Here is a 15,435-nt window from a genome sequence, read left to right on the forward strand (position 1 = left end):
TGCTCCTATTTATGTCCAGGGTGTCAGCTATCAGAAATTCTCCTTTGGAAATCTTTGAAGATTTAACCACCCCCATGAGCTGGAGCTCGTCACCTCCTTGAGCTCATCACCTCCCAGGGGTGCGTGAGCACATGGGGACACACGTTTCCATCTAGATTTGGGGTGACACTGCTGAAATGCATCCTCCTCTGCACACAGCTGAAAGCGTGGGGGTCCTGGCCAGGACTGGTGCTCTTTGTCCCTCCCTCGTGTGCTCGTATCCATCATTCCGGTGGCTTTGGCACGTGTGGGGACAAAGAGCCGGGCTGCTTCTTTCCCTGGCCGGAGGGGGCTTTGGGGTGTGCTGAGCGTGGGAGCACTGTGTGTGTGTGTGTGTGTGTGTGTGTGTGTGTGTGTGTGTGTGTGTGTGTGTGTGTGTGTGTGTGTGTGTGTCTGTGTGTGTGTGTGTGTGTGTGTGTGTGTGTGTGTGTGTGTGTGTGTGTGTGTGTGCAGGGGCTGGGGGCTGCAGGGAGCCAGGAGGCTCATCTGGTGTCAGCAGCATTCATGTGCAAAGCAGGGACCCAGGGCAGCGCATTATCTCCGGGCTGGAATCGCTCTTTCAGGCGATCCCAGACTTTTAAGGGATGCTGCACACTTGAAGGCTGGTTATTAGTTCCAAATGCTGCGGGAGCATCTGCTCTCAACTAGCTCGAAATCATGTTTAATAACAAGAAAATCTACTTCAGCCAAATCCCTGTTGGGAGGGCTTTAGCCTGAACAAAAGGCCCCACTACCACTGATTTCCATAACAGATGTAGCATGCGATGCATGACAGCCCAGCGCAGTGGAGCTCCTTTATTCCCCACATATCCATCTGCAAGAAAGGGGGCTTTCATTTTATTAATTACTCTGGTGTGCTACACACAGCTTTGTGTTGCTCGGGGACGAAGGTTTTGTGTTTCATGCTACAATGGTCCTGGTAATGGTTTGGGTTGGTTTCTTTATTTCTCCGTGGGCTGGGCGCTAAAGGTCGGCAGCGCTGCCCACGGCCGCTTCCCCGCGTGCGGCTCCCCGGGGACTGCTGGTGCTGCTCCTCCTGCAAGCTGGGGCAGGTGGGGACGTGGCCACGGTCACTGGGGGCTTTGCTGCCCAATATCCAGCGGGGAGGAGACGAGGAGCATCCCTGCAGATGGACACTGCTCACCTCGATGCATCTCCTGCGCTGGTCACATCATCCCAGCCCCATGTCACGCAGTATCTCCATCCTCCTCCATGCCACCCACCCGTCCCCAATTACTGCAGCATCCCCAGCATCCCCCTACCAAGCCCTCAGCATCCAAACCTCTCCTCGAGTCCGGCAGCAGACCCCAGGGAGGGGGTTGAGCCAAAAGACTCATTATCTGCCTTCTCCCACCTGTTTTTTTTCACCCAAGCACGCTCCAGTTTCTCAGGCTGTTCACCATGGCTACAGCCCCCAGCAGTCGCTTTCGGGAATCCTTGCCGTGGGTTGCATTGGGAAGTTTCGTGCTCCGGTGCTGGATGGCTTCCAGTCTTCTCAAGGAGTTTTCAAGGCGTTCGCACCTCCAGCACGTGGGGGTATTACAAGCCGCCTCACTACATTTTACCTAAATATATTTAATCACAGAAATGGAAGAGAAAAAAAAAAAAAGAATAAATTTGTTGCTGCTTTTCAGCAGCAACACCTCCTTGGTTTTAGGGGCGGTACATATTTTATCTCTATGTATAGGAGATGATATCTATCACGGTTGCACTTCATTCACATTTTTTTTTTACATTTATATTTTCAGCCCTGCAGGGAGCTGAAATTATTTATGGCCACAGATCACAGGCACCTGCTGAGCTATAGTGAGACGAATGGGGCTGGTGCCGGAAAATAGGTGGGCTAACTGAAGAAAAAAGCCTCCCCTTGCTGCTCAGGCCCAGATGGGAAAGGTTGCATGATGGGTTTTATGATTTCAGTCATCATTTTGCCCAGAGTAGCTCTGAGGCAGAGCAGAGCTGTCCTTAGGCACCTGGCAGGGTGAACGCAAAGGAGCCAGGCCATGGAGCTGAAGTTTCTGGAGGGACTTTGGCCACAGAAGTTCCTGGTTTTCTGGGAAAAAAAAAAAAAAAAAAAAAAAAAAAAAAAAAAAAAAAAAAAAAAAGTGAACCTCCCCACCCTAAAGAAAAGAGCAGCTTTACAAATTGAAATCAGGATTTTTTTTTTTCTAATCCTCTTTGCTAGGAGCAGAAGCACTGCATTTCCATGACAATGGTCAGGGGCTCAAAGCAGAGCAATGCTGCAGAAAGTGCAGCTGCATCCAGCGGGGAGCTTGGCTGCCCCAGGGACAGAGAGGGGAAGCCGGACGCATTTCCAAGTGGTGAATACATCGAAAGCAGAGATCAGAGGGGAAGAAAGACAGGCTGGTGATTGGGAAAGAACAATACTGCAGGCTTGGGTTGGAAAGGTCTCTAGAAAGGCTCCGCTTGGCACCTCGACAAGCAGGAGGGCAGCGTTGAACATCCATGCCACCTGGCTGTGCATCCCAGCACACACACACACATGTGTACACACACACACACATGCACACAAATGTGCAAACAATTCATTTTTAGGGAACCCCACGGCACAGAAAATTGTCCCTTTTAACTGGAGCTGGGGAGCACTACTGCAGGACGTAACACACGCGGGCTCCTCCTCCTCTCCGTGAGCTAGCTGAGAGCAAATCACCAATAGCTGGGGTTTCTAGTCAAAAACACTAAGCTATATTAAGCTATTTAATATATTAAGCTATTTATTTTAAATCCTCCCTGGGCTGCGCTCTGCCCATGCTGCAGCCCCTGGATGTCAGCTCTCAGCACCCAGGAGCCTCCGCATGCCCCACACTGCCAAAGGATTTTCGTCCAAGGATTGAAAAAAGTGCCCAGAGAGCTATTTTTGCTCAGCCACACCGATATTTAAGCATTTTTTTAAAAGGAGAGGCTCTTTGCGGGGATCGCTCCCCCTCGGCGGGGCTCGGTTGCTGCTCCTTTGTCACCGTGTTTCCATCAGCGGTATTTTCTCCGGTAATTTCCTTGTCAGAGAGCTCAGAGGGAGCTGGTGATTTCCATAGCACCAAAGGCATCGTGCTGCCACCGTCACCCTGCTGTCCACCCAGTTTATGGGCTGGGCATCTCAGTGCTCCTTGGGGAAGGGGTTTCTCTGCTCCCACCAGCTCCTGTGGCCCCTAGAAGTGGCCCCTGCCCTTCTCCAACCCAAAGGTTTTCACCCAGGGTCAGGCACAGGGTTAAGGGGGGGTTATTTCCCCCTAGCACCAGATGGAAAAGGAACGGAGCAGCACGTTTCCCTGCAGGCAGAGCGTTGAATTCCTGAATCCTGGTCTAAAGAAGGCTCTGTTTAAAAAGTAGAGGAGATAAGGGGGATTTACGGAGCTGCACCTGAGTTCGGAGGCAGCTCCGCAGGGCTGGTGGCTCTGCTGGGATGCGGCTGCGTTGGAAGCATTTCCAAAAAAAAAAAAAAAAAGGAAAGAAAAAGCAGTGAAAATGAAGGGAGGGTGGTGGGAACAACCCACTCGTTGTCATGAGAAAGTGGAAAAGCAGAGACAAATGGGGCCAGGGGAAACCCCGCTGCTGAGGAAAGAGGAAAGCGGGATCACTTCTCATCCTTACGCTCGGGTTCAGCCCTTGTGCCCCTGGGTTTGTTTCCAGCTCCTCCTCTTCTGCCCGGCTTCTCACCCCAGGCTCACCTCACACGTTCCTACAGCTCTTGTGTGCCTGCACTGCAGCTCGTGGCCACATTTTACAGCTCCTGTGCGTCCACCTTATTGCTTCAGTGCAAAATTGCACTGCACTGAGTCACCGTGTCCCCCGAAGGCAGGGCGATGGGGTTCGTGTGTTCACAAGGCCTGACACTGCACGACTTTAATTCTCTGATTCTCTCATTTACCACGACTCCGCGTCCCTGCACGGGGAAGGTGATGATCCCACCAAGATTTACATTCGGGACAGCGGCGACACCTCTGGAGACGCCCCGGTGAATGCCATTATCCATCGCTGCTTCACCAGCCACGCCGCACACGTGGGCAAAGGTTAACTGGGCACCGAGCCGCCCCGTGCTGCCCTCTGCACGAGGCAATTTGTAGCCTAATAGAGCCGCTCTGCTTGCACTTAGCACCTGCCTTCACGCCCAGCCTCATTAATACTGCGCTAATGACACTGAAATCTTCCAGCAAGGGCAGAGTCAAAGGCAAGCAATTTGCCTCCGACCAGATGACCTGAGTGGCATTTCCCCGTGAGGCAAGAGCCTTGCAAAGCTTCCTCCGAGAAAACAGCCAGGGATAAGGGTTTACGACACTTTAATTTGATTTTAAAAGCAAACAAACACGTGCATCGTGGTCCGGAGAGACCGCGGGGAATAAGTAATGGGGTGCAGCAAATAGGTGCGGGGCAGCAGGACCTACACCCATCCCACGGGGTGCTTTTGGGGACGCCTTGCAGGAAGGGGATGAATTCGGATTTCCCCTGCAGAAATTTCAGGGATGAATTTGGATTTCCCCTGCAGAAATTTCGGGGATGAATTCAGCTTTCCCCTGCAGAAATTTCTCACCGCGGGCAGCGGGGAGCCGTGCGCGGCGCAGCGGTGCCGCATTATCCCTGCGGGAAGGCTGGCATTACTCTCGTCAGCTTGTTTCAACCTGCTCATTACCTCCGGTGAGTTTGGGGGAATATCGGGGAGGCTGCTGAGCTGAGCCGTGGCAGCTCCTGGTTCACAAGTGCCTGTTGTTCCCAGAATAGCGCAAGCCGCAATCAAGGCAATTGCAAGCTAACGCTGCTTTTGTTAACCAGGCTTGCGTTGAATCGTGAGATGTTTTTATTTTATTTCGGCCTTCAAAATGTTTGCAAATGCAGGTGTTTATTTTCCATTTCCCGTTGATCTTCTGCGTCGCTGCTTTCTCTGCGCTGTCCCGCTGCACGTGCACGGTGCGCCCTCCCCGTGGAGGAGCATCCCTTGGGCTCCTGCCCCCGCGCGGTGTTAAATCCGGAGGCTTGGAAGTGCTCAGAAAACAGACTGAATCAGTTAGTCACAAGACTTCCCAAAGCGAGGGATTATTTCCATGATTTCAGCGCAGCCTCTGGTTTGGACGTGACCTCTGGCTGAAGAGAACAGCTCTCCGGGGATGCCTTGTTTTGGGACGGAGGCTGAGGAATGCAGAAATGGTGTGTGGATAGCAGAGCCCGAACGGTGGCGGCGTAGATGCTGATGCTGCCCAGGCCACGAGAGCCTCGGTGAAGAGCTTTTGTTTTCCCTCACTTCAGTGCTCGTGATCCCTAAATGTCTTCTCAAGGACAAACGCAAGCAGAGGACGGCAGTCGTCTTCCTGTTAAAAACCAGCTGCTCCTGGAAACACGCAAGAAAAAGGATTTTAAGGGTAAAAATTAAAATTGAAACAGGTTATGCAAGAGCTGCTGATAACGCCACGCTGTTTCATCCCACTCAAGGCATCCCCGCAGTGTCTCCCTTTATCGGTTTTGCATGAAGAGAGAAATGTTTCTGAGCAAACGCAGAATTAAATGATTGCTGTAGCCGGCTGCGAGTTCAAGAAACTGTCTGACCGTACTCGTAAGGAAGAGTTTTGCAAGGAACATTTTCTTGGATTGTTTCCTCGAAACTCTCTGAGTTGAAGGCTTTGTGCTGTTGAGCAAGTCTCGGTGAGATCACGTTCGTTTTTTGGGCTGCAAAGCAAACGAGAGCCACACCGGCCACAACCTCCTGCCAGCGATGGCAGAGGCATCTCTATTTGCACTTGGTCCGGCGGGGGCAGGCACCCTGATTCCTGGTAAATTAAAACCAAACAGAGGTGGATTCCCTCTCGACGGCTTTATCTCCGCGGAGAGGTGAGCGGGTCAAAAGCCGTGCGCGGAGGGTTCCTGCAGAACATATGGTTTCTTGAATAGCAAGGGCGTCTCCGGGGAAAATATCACTCCCAGCCTAATCCTTATATATTTTTTTTCCTGCAGGAGATGTCAACGCGGCCATTCGTGCTTGGCTTTTATCTACAGCAGCGTGCTGTGCTGGTGGCTCAAAGCAGGGGGTGTGCAAACCATCACTTGTGGTCATTGAGGAGGAGAGCCACAAGCTGCGAGGCCACCGGGATGCTGTACGCACCCACTGCCCAAATTTGTTAATGTTTGGGCTCTCCTGCCCTCTCGGGCATGGTGTGTGAGTGGTTTGTGGTGCTCCGTGGATCTCCAGATGAAAAGCACCGGTGATATTTGCTGTTAAAGGCTGTCGGTATTAAACTGCACAAAATTTGCGTTTTGCAAGAGCCCGCCAGTGCCTTTTTGTTACATTTCCATGCCATTTCTCTCCAGTAAGTATTAAAGTGGAAATTGCTGTGCTGGAAACCAAATAAATCGCTATTTAAAGTAGCATTTTTTGGGGAGGCTTTCACAGGCACACCAAGACACCTTTATTGCGGTTGCACCTTGCACACTTTTTGGTGTATACTTTTCCATCACCAAATCCAACTTACCCGGGCAGCAGCACCCAGGTGCCACTGGCATCATGGATAAAACCGCCCAAAATAACACCACCTGGCATCACAATGCCTCGTTAGTTTTTCACCAATGGTATATTTATTAAAATTTTCACTTGGGCCGATGACACCCCTTTTACGGCCAGACGAGCAGCGTAAAAGCACCACTACGACACCCAGGGTGGATAATTGTAACGCGCTGGGGTCCTGCAGGGGCGAAGCTGTGCAAGGAGGGCACTGGAAAATCGAAAGGCGAGATGAAAGCCCGTGTTTGGCACGTGCAGAAACGCTTATCAGCCCTCCCCAGCCGAGCGCGGCGCAGATTAAAAATGGTCGGGGAGAAAAAGGGGCGACCACGCTCCCCGGCCTCCCCCCCTCCGGCTAATTACAGAGCGCATATTAAACACCAGGCCGGCGACGGTGGAGCAGCTGCAAAGGTCTTTATCTGTATTAAGAGACTGTCCACCTACATAATAGGAATAATTATTAAGAAAGGAAACCTGAAAAGGAAATTGCACATAATGGCACATTGCACCTCGGTCGCGCACGTGTTTCGGCAGCTTTGGCCCCCCGGGGCGGTGCTGTGCTTCTCGATCCTGCTTGCTCCAGAGGGGCTGCAACTTCTCTGCCCGGTGTTGTCTCCTTATTTATTTTTTTAATGTGGGATATCCCTTACAAAAATCTGAATTTGAGGCTCAAGTGCTTTTTTTGCTCGTTTTTCCGATACGGGTCTGAAAGGTGATGCTGCCCAGCTCCTTTCTGTCCCCGCACCCTGCAATTCAGAGCTGCAAATCCCTCCAAAGAGACACTAAAAACTGAAGGCTCCAATTCATAACAAATTACTTTATTACCCTCGCAATCCTAGAAGACTTCACCAGCCCAGCGCAATCAGCAGAAGCAGAAACACAGCGAAAACAAAGCCTGCAAGGGGGGAGAGGCTGACCTCCCTGCCTTCCTGCCCTGTTCCAGCTGGCCCCAGCCCTGCCTTTCCCCCCAGCAGTGTTTCAGGACCAACACGATGGTGCAAGATGCTGGAGGTGCTCACGGGCTGCTGCTCCCAGGGGAATGATGGAGACATTTCATCTAACTTCAGCCCATCCTTCCCCGTGGGTTCACATTCCCAAGCGGAGCAGCTCAGCAAAGCCCGGCGCCAAATATCCCCAATTCCCACCGAAAACCCACCCGGCGCCGATGAAAAGGGAGCATCCCGGGGAGCCGGATTGCAGCTGCTCTGCACGTTTCCCAGAGCAGGTGTTTCTCCAGGAAGGCCGCAGCAAAAAAATGGCCAATTTCCTGAAATTCAAGGGGAAAAAAAATAGGTTTTGTTCCTGTCCCAGGGGCTGGCGGGGGGTAGCGGCTCCCACAGGCTCCCCACCTGTGCTGAGCCTTGTGGAGTGTTACGCAGAGCTCAGCTCTGAGCCTGCTGGTTGTTTCCCTTATTTCTGCCTCTGTTACGTGGTAAAGGGGTGTTTGGGGTTTTATTTGACAGGAGTCCTCCATCCCGGAGTGTTGGGTTTCCCCAGGGTGATGTGGCATTGATGGATGGATGGATGGACGGACGGACGGATGGATGGATGAACAGATGGATGGATGGATGGATGGATGGATGGATGGATGGATGGATGGATGGATGGATGGATGGATGGATGGGTGGATGGATGGATGGGTGGATGGATGGATGGGTGGATGGATGGATGGATGGGTGGGTGGGTGGATGGATGGGTGGATGGATGGGTGGATGCTCTCTCTGAGAGCAAAACTGCAGAACCACCAAGACAAGAACCTCTTTTTCCTTCTCCTGTGTGTGGCATGGATGCACCGTGGCTTCCAGCAGCCTATGTACCTGTATATATATATATATATAATATTATATATACAATAGCACGTTTAGCTCTGTATTTACATGATTTTGAGTTATCTCCCGATCACCAAGATAAATCTTGCTACCAGGGGGAAAGCCAGAATTTCCCCAGCTTCCCCCAAAAACCAAATCATTTGCACTGTTGTATACAAAGGTAGGAGGGAGATTGCTGTGCCCTGCATCCTGGCAAGGCTCTGGCCCATGCCCGAGCTGCAGCCACTTGTAGCACAAGCACACGGTGCCACGGGGTGTGCAATAAGTGCTTGGGGTGTGTAATAAGTGCATGCGGTGTGCAATAACTTCATGGGATGTGCAATAAGTGCATGGGGTGTGCAATAACTGCATGGGATGTGCAATAACTTCACGGGGTGTGCGATAACTGCAATAACTCCCTCAAATCCACAGCCAGGACACGACCAAGCAGCATTAAGGGGCTGTGCTGTGGGTCTTGGCCACCGTGGGTGTGTTTGTAATAGGGCTGGGGGTCCACAGGAGCTACGAGGCGGTGCTGTGCCATCCTCCCCGCTCCCCATCTCCCAGCGGTGCCCGGAGAGCAACGAGGTAGCAGCACGGACACCTGGAACGTGGGCTGCACGGACAAACAGCACCCACCGCCCGTGCCTGCTGTAAAGAGTGCCGGGAGGAAACTTGCTGGAGTTTGCAAAAGCTGGGAGAGAAGGAGCGGGCTAAAGCTGCGCTATTTATACAGCCTCTTTCATATATCCTCTGCTGAAACCAGACCAGGCCCACGGGGATTTTCTTGGCAGCCCCCGTGCTGCAAATGGCAGATTTATTGGCACGGCGCGAAGCAGGGCGCAGCTATCAGTGCCTGCACAGTATCTCCAGCGTGAACTGGAAACAAAGATTTGATTGTGTCTATTTATCCGAAATGATTTATAAAACACTTCTTCGCTCAGAGCTGGGGGAAGAAAAACATTTGTGTTCTTATCTGAGATCTTTCTCCCTTTTTTTTTTTTTGTTGTGTGCGTGTTGGAGTTAGGGAACAAAATGTTGCCTGGCTTGAATCGGGTACCGAAGGCACTGTCTGTGCCCTTGGGGAGGGTTTTGGGGGTTCCCTGTGCCAGTCCTGCAGTCCTCAGCCCCAGCAGCTGCTCTGTGGGGTTTCAGCACACCTGGGGGGCTCTGGCAGACAATAGGCAATGGGCAAAGCCAGCGTGGAGGTAAAGGAAATGACAGCACGCACAGCAGCGGGGGTTAAAATAACCTGCGAGCGGCAAACATCCTGCAGTCCCTGTGGGTGAACGAAGCTGTAAGTGGAATTGTCTTCAGGGGGAATTGTTCCTGGATTTGTGCAGAGCGAAGGTGACACGGGCACAGGACCCCTGGCATCCCCCAGGCTTGCAAACCTGCTGGACACACGGCGCCCCGGCAGCCTCACCACGGGGCAGCGAGCGGGCGAGCAGCTTCCCCGTCCTGATGCCTCGTGCGTACCCGCAGGAACGGCAAGCGCCGGAGGTAAATTATTAAAGTCCAGCCCACTGTTTCTCAGGAAAGTGGCTGTTTGCTTATTTTCCCCAAGGGAGTTCGCTGCAGACTTCATCAAACTGCTTCCTGCTGCTCGAGCAGAGCTAAAAAAGCAAATCGCAGAGTTTGGACTCAAATATTGGTGACGTGCAGCCGGGTCCCCACGGCAGGGTGCACGGGGCAACCCATGTCCCATGGCATTTGGGGGCTGCCGTGGCCATGAGCATCCCTGGCATGAGGATCTGAGCTTTCCTTCTTTCCTTCCTTCCTGCCTTCCTTTTTTATTTCATTTTATTTTATTTTTTCCTTTTGATGGAAATGGCTTTGAAGGCTAACAGTAACGCAGGGAAGTTTCTGACCCGGGAGAGGAGGAATTTGTTCTTTTATTACAAAAAACACCACCACACAGCATCTCAGTCAGCTGCTTAGGTTTCTCGCAGAGCTATTTTCACCCCAGCAGGATTTATCTAATAGAAGTTTGGAGCCCAAATTCCGGGGGGGTTTTGGGTAGCAAAGCAATGTGAGATGTGTTGGCGGATGTAGGTTTATTTGGGTTTAGGGTGGTACCGTGTTTGTGCTTGTCATTCTTTCCCAGCTAATGAAAGGTGAGAGATATCATGTGGTCCTTCGTAAAAACACTGCATTTGCCAGAAATTTAATAAATCCCTTAAAAACACAGATATGAGTAGGGCATGTAGATCTCCTTGTGCTGGGCTCACTCTCACACTTATTTTCATACTTTTTCCATCCTGTGTTACTCCTACCTTTAAAACACCCCCAAAAAAGCCTCCTGTCCACCTCGCACGGACACTCACTGTGAATTCCTGAGTGCTGATCCCTTTTGGGAAGGGATCTCCAGCTGAAAGGGTCACCTCCCCTGACCCACTGCAGCTATGCCCAGTTACTCTCCAGCATCTTTTTGTTGACTTAGGAGCAAATTCTGCTTTCCTGATGGATGCTGAGCAATAACGTCCTCCTGGGATGCATTTCCCCAGCCCTCTCGAGCATGGCTTTGAGCCGGGGACAAGAGCTGAAGCCCATCGTCACCCTGCACAGCCCTGGGTGAAGCTCTGAAAATAACACCCGAAGCTGAGAGCTGAAAAACACAGGCAGAGAGTGCCAGGAAGAGCGCCAACAACAACAGCACCGAGAGCAGGAGGTGCTTAAATGCCACGCTTTCCTCCAGCCTCCTCCCACTGCCTCTTTCGGGGTCGATAGGCCCCAAAATCTGCACAGGGTGACCACAGCCGTCCTCGCTGCCATGCTCCCGACCTGAATTTTCTGCATTTTGGTGATTTAAGATGTGCTTGGCCACCTGGAGAGCACTTTTGGTAGCCTCCTGCGGGCCTCCAGGATGCTCCAGGCGGGGAGTTAGCCCAGCGCAGCCTTCCAGCCCGTGCTGAAATCAGCTGTTACAATTAATTAGCTGCATTGCTTAATTCTGCTTTAGTCCCTCATGGCTCGGTGCTCGGCTGGCAACCTAGCACCGTGCCTCTCGCTGCAGATCCGAGCCCAGACGTGGTGCAGGAGCAGCACAGCCGCCGACGGCTGCGAGCTGCTCGTCAGAGCTCATTGCCCAGCGTTGCACCGGGCAGATATAAAAATAATAATAATAAACTGAATGAATGAATGAATAAATGAATAGATAAATAAATAAATAAATAATAATAATAATAAATATAAGAATAATAAAAAGCAGTGCTAGGAGCAGGCATTGCCTCGTAGAAATACATTTCCCAATCCACCCCAAAAAATCCTTTCCCAGCACTCCTGTTTTGTAGGTACCGGTTTGTGATGTTAGATTTTAACTTTAGTTTTCTTTGCTTCCTTGCCTTGTGGTGTTTTATTGTGGTGGGTTTTTTTGTTTGTTTTTTTGTTTTTTCCCCAATGAACCAAATCCTCACACAGCTCCCCTGGGCGTTGCTCGTGTAGGTATTTCTGTTACCATTTGGGGATCTGCCCTGAGGAAAGTTTCCCTGCATAAACAGGGATTTACGAGCTCTCAGACCACCGAACCCTCCTGAATTTGGCATCTCCTGGTATTTATACCCCTGGCTTTTCAAAGGACCCGAGGCTGGGCCGTTCCCCGGGCTGTGCTCGCAGACAGCAGCGCCCAGGCAGCAGCTGCCCCTCAGACCCCATTTGGCAGCGCTCCTCGGGTCTGAATTTACCACCTTGCTGCATTGCCAGGGCGAGATTCAGAGCCTGGCTGGTTGAAACACCCTCAGAGCCCCTTTGGGAAGGGGCTGGGTCTCACGCAGGAGGCAATTTTGCACTCCCCAGCTCTTGGGGAGCGTTTTTGGCAGGGGGCAGGCTGGGCACCCAGTGCTCTGAGCATCCCCAGAGCCCTGCTTCATCCCACCTGCTGCATCGGGTCACACAGCACCAGGCTTCAATATCAGGGTGGTCCCCAAGTCAATTTAACATGAGGTTGAGAGGTGAGAGGAGAATTTTCCTTTTTTTTTGAGCTGATTTTTGCACAGCCACAAATGCAATGCAGCAGAAAGCGCAGGTACTGCAGGGATTTGGGGCTTGATAATGGCTAAGACGCCTACCCCCAAGCCCTGCAGCTTGTATAAAAGTGTCACGGGAGCACAAATAAGTGAGAAAACTCAAAGCTGGGGCCCAGCACCCCCATGCACCATGTGCTGTAACCTTTGACACGCTCACATGTGTTTCAGAGCATCTTTAGGCAGAAAATCGCATCCCCCGTAGGTGTTTGGGGTGGTTTCTCATGGGCACCCTTTTGCTGCGTGGCTTTGCAGCCTCAGCATCCCGTTGTGCCGCTAAAAATTGGCACAGGCTGTGTGCTCCCAGCATGGGGTGCCTCCTCTGGGTGGATTTATTCACACAAACATCTCCTCTGCTGGAAACCCAGCCCCGTCAGCACTGTGTGCCCGGGCTGGTGGCACCACGGCTCGCGTTTGCTCTCGGCACGGCTTTATTAACTGCCCTGCCTAATTACTCCCGTGCCAGGGCCATTTGCTGAGCTCCCCAGGGGAAAGCAAAACAGGGCTCGTGGCTAAAAGCTCTTCCCAGCTGTGCGCTGTTACTGGTTCCAGATGTGCAAATAAAAGGAGCGCTGACAGCCATGCGCTGTCCCAGCGAAAAGGAAATGAAGCGCACGGGCTGCTCCCCAAACCCTGCCCGGACCCTTAAATCACCAGGCACCAAAACCAATATTTGCCTTTGAATCCGTGCTTCATTTTTAAGATTACGGCTTGGGCAGAAGATGGAAAACTTGGCGGTGTCCTTTGAAGTTTTGTTTGTTTTCTTTTCTTCTGGTTACTTTGGGGTTTTTTTTTGAGCAACGAGGTTGGAAGCGATGTTGTGCAAGGATCCCGTTCCCCATGGTGCTGCCTGGAGCAGCAAAGCCCCCACGCCTCCGAGCCTGCTCAGACAGCCCAGGGGTGCACGGGGCACATCCAAACCCTTGCTGTGGCTGCCACAAAAATCTTCAGATGAATTCAGCTTTGGGCACATTGCTTTATTTTGGCGAGATGCCTCCCAGCTCTCTGTGTCACATAAAGCTTTGGGGTCAGCGCACTCGTGGGGCGAAATCTTCCTGCAGAAATGTGTGCAGATGAGCCAACCACCGTGTATTTACTTTGTCCAATGGGTAAAATCCTCCTAAAAGCAGGCAAAAACCAGCACCTCCTCTACGTAGGCTCAGGGGCTCCTCCTCCTTTAAATCTTTGCCCCATGCTGGGAACAAAAAACGATGCTCCTTGCCCCGTGCTGGGTATCCGCAGGGCTAGCACAGCACGAAAATGCTTTTCGGGTGCTGGTGGGGAGGTGTTTGAAGGGGACAATGTGCCCAGCACTCACATTGCCACCGTTTCACATCGTGCCTACGAGAAAAGCAAAGAGCAGCTTTTCTTCCAGCCTCGTTTCGGTGTAATTTTAATGAGCATTTCAGGTCAATTCTTTCCCTGCCTTTGAGCAGTCTCTTGCTATGCAGTTGTTAGGTTAGAAAATGTTCAAGTCAGCTAATTTGAAATGAATTTCTGGATTTTTACATATCTCGGTGAGGACTTTCATGATCAGAGCGCAGCAGCCGTTCCAGACGCACGTGACTCCTGCCACTTAGGGCTAATTTCCCTCTTTGCACAAAACCGCCCGATTTCACCCCGTTACGTTAAAAGGGCTCGCGACGCCACATAAAATACTACCAAAGGCATTCGCTCTGCTTGTAAGTATATTGAAAATCAAACGATTTCAGCAGCGTTTAACTCAGAAGCCCCTAACCTGCTAGCAGACCTCTGCCACGTCCCCTGCCTGCCTTTGTGGGGTGGGGGCAGCGGTGGCAGCGTCAGTCCCCAAATCCTGTGGGTGCAGCCGCGGGCACTGCTGGAGGCTGAAGGGTTGTGTGCCCCAGAGGACTCGTGGTAATGGAAAAAATGATGAAAACGCTTGATTTGAGGCCAATCTAGGCTCAGGAAAGGAGGTTTTGGGGTGCGTTGGTTTGGAGGAAGGGTCCTCCTGGCCAGCAGCGTTGCTGCGTTGTGCAGGCAGGGGAGCTCCAAATCCTGGTGGCTGATTTCACCTGACTGCTTCCCCCGGGCTCTGAAGAGCCTGAACATGGATAATACCAACCCGAACGGTGTCACGGAGCCGTGTTGGCTTTGTGGCTTAGCAGGACTTTGGGGGAAAAAAATCCCCTGCGCTCCCTAATCCCTCGCTTGGCTGGAGACGCTCGCCGTACTCGGGCTTGTCCGGCTTTCACGCTGGAAAAGCAGCGTTAAAACCTCCTTGCTCCTGAATGGGAAGGGATTTGCTGTGATTCCTGGACCGACATCTTATCGTGGAGGAGCTCCTGCGCCCGCAGGAGTGACGAGCATTAATAAAAGCCGGGTCTGGCAGCACACAAACGCAATGCAGGGGACGGAGACGGGGATGGGGACAGGGTGGGGGCAGCAGCCCCAGGCTGGGACCTTGGCTGCGAGGTGGGTTTGTGCTGCGCTTATTCAGAGAATGAGCTTGTTGGTAACACCTGGGGAATGCCAATAAAATAATAATATTAATAATAATTAATTATTTTCCTTCCTGACATTTCCTTCGTGGAAATGGGAAGGAGCAGCACTCTGCTTTGTCCTCTGCTGCAGCACAGCCTGGGTTTCCTCTCCACCGGGGACGTGTGCGACCTGCAGAGCATTTTAGCCACCCGTTTGCCACCCACAGCAGGGTCTCCATCGAAATTAGCAGCGGCCCCGAGTCCTCATTCCGACCCCCCCGGGGCCGGGGGAAAGCCCCACGCGCAGGCGCATTGCGGATCCTCACCTGGCTCCTCCGTGTGGCTCTGTAATTAAAAGGAATCTGCAAGTGATCCGCTTCCCAGGCCGAAAACCTGTTCCTAATTAGAGGTGAACGTGTATCCTGGTAACGCTGAATTTTAAGCGCTGTTTTCAAATGTTTATTGATTAATCATTGCTATGGGAAAACACGAGCTTCCCTCTATAAATCTTTTGACAGAAGCTGTCCATCAGAAATAATGATCCTTTTAAAACTCATGAATAAATAATAACGCAAATCTATTTTACATAAAGCACATCCTGCTTTCCATCCCAGCCACCG

General features: G+C 51.8%; 1 long non-coding RNA gene across 1 annotated transcript; it reads left to right on the forward strand.

Moving 5' to 3' along the window:
* Positions 1-4,964: 4,964 nt before the first annotated feature.
* On the forward strand, positions 4,965-6,408 carry LOC119717482 (uncharacterized). The gene is made up of 2 exons (XR_005267076.2): positions 4,965-5,874; positions 5,998-6,408. It is a non-coding gene; the product is annotated as an uncharacterized lncRNA (long non-coding RNA).
* Positions 6,409-15,435: the final 9,027 nt, after the last annotated feature.

Source organism: Anas platyrhynchos, chromosome 7 (genome assembly GCF_047663525.1).
Source record: "Anas platyrhynchos isolate ZD024472 breed Pekin duck chromosome 7, IASCAAS_PekinDuck_T2T, whole genome shotgun sequence".
Taxonomy (NCBI): domain Eukaryota; kingdom Metazoa; phylum Chordata; class Aves; order Anseriformes; family Anatidae; genus Anas; species Anas platyrhynchos.